Here is a 444-nt window from a genome sequence, read left to right as displayed (position 1 = left end):
AAAAAAATCATTTATTTATTTTATATTAACATATTTAAAATTTATATTATTATATTAATAATTATTTGCGTAGTTATATTTTGGTAATCACATTATGTACTTTAGATATTCTTTTCTTATAAAAAATACTTATTTTTCTTCTAAATTTACGTTGTTGAAAAAAAGACTTTTATAAAAATATCTTATATCTTGTATTCTATAAAGGTATTGTGTCTTTCAAATAATTAATAATTTATCATTTATTTTTAAATTTTTAAAAAATTTTGAAAGAATTAATTTTAATTAATAAGATATATGATTATTTTTAACTAAACACGCTATAAATTATTGGTACTTTATAATTTTATAATGTACTATTGATATTGTTATATTTTTTTATGTAACTATCATATTAAAAATAAAATTGTAAAAAAATTATAATTATATATATATTTTTTTTGATAA

The sequence above is a fragment of the Arachis ipaensis genome, chromosome B03 (genome assembly GCF_000816755.2).
Source record: "Arachis ipaensis cultivar K30076 chromosome B03, Araip1.1, whole genome shotgun sequence".
Taxonomy (NCBI): Eukaryota; Viridiplantae; Streptophyta; class Magnoliopsida; order Fabales; family Fabaceae; genus Arachis; species Arachis ipaensis.
Note: the sequence above shows the minus strand (reverse complement) of the source record.